Consider the following 1268-nt stretch of genomic DNA (forward strand, 5'->3'; position numbering starts at 1 on the left):
TCTTTTCACATGCAAAAATATATTGAGATTCACATCTTCTACTCTCCCACTCAAGGGAATCTCTCCTAATCATATAACATAGTTCAATTTCTCTGTAACTCTCTCCTTTTAACGTATGATAATCGTTTTCTATATCGAGCTCCGTGCAGTCATTCCATATAAAGAATCTTGGTATAGGTTCTGATAACCCTGACCAGTAGTCCATATCTCTACAAAATAAAGTGTAAACATACTAAAAAGTAAAATCACAAAAATACTGAACTTAGAGGAAAATCAATTCGGAAAAGTCCATAATCACATGGCAAAATCAAATAACAAAACGCATCAAAAACGAATGGACAAGAACTGCCATATTCCTGACTTGGTACAGGCATTTTCAAATGTAGAAAATGGTGGATTAAACCTGGTTCTATAGCGCTAACCCTCTCACTTTAATGACAGTCTCATCAATTTCCGATATATTTACATTGATGCGTTAAATAAACAGACACAATAAATAAAATAGTCAAAATATGGGTACATCAGTCATCATCGTATAACAATTAATCAACAGTTAATAAACTGGACACTTTAAATTTGCAAAACACTCATTTGCAAATCCGCCGCCGCCTCAAACAAGAGCTACAATATCATGAATATAACCAAAATGTGCGGAATTACATGGGATTCAATAATTTCATTGGTTTTCTACTGTTACTATTATATTTATTTTGCTATTTGATTTATAAAAACATGGGATTTTCAATATCCCATGGGACAGGGCAAAATCCCATGGGATTGACCATTATCCCATGGGATTTTGGTTAAATCCCATGGGATTTTTTTTTTCCCATGTGATAATTGTAGTCCCATGGGATATTTGTTGTCCCATGGGACAAAAAAAATCCCATGGGACTGTAATTATCCCATGGGATTTTTAATATATTATATCCCATGGGACAAATTAAATCCCATGGGATTCAAGTTTTAAATATATAGATATAAATATACAGTTATGTGTATGTTACAATGTATTCTATTTGGTAGTAAATTGTTATACGATGAATCTTTTTAATTGAATATCTTTTTTTCTTTGGAAATGTTAATTCAACATATTGTTTTATAACTGTTCAAAACTAAACTTTTAAACAACAAAGCAGATAATGTAAGTATCAATATATGTGTATTCATGAATTATAGAATACTTTCTTGAATCACAATTATTTACCATTTGAAATCAATGAAAAGCTCTATTTTTAGGGTTAACATACTAATTAATAGCTATTTAA

Source organism: Mytilus galloprovincialis, chromosome 5, assembly GCF_965363235.1.
Source record: "Mytilus galloprovincialis chromosome 5, xbMytGall1.hap1.1, whole genome shotgun sequence".
Classification (NCBI taxonomy): Eukaryota; Metazoa; Mollusca; class Bivalvia; order Mytilida; family Mytilidae; genus Mytilus; species Mytilus galloprovincialis.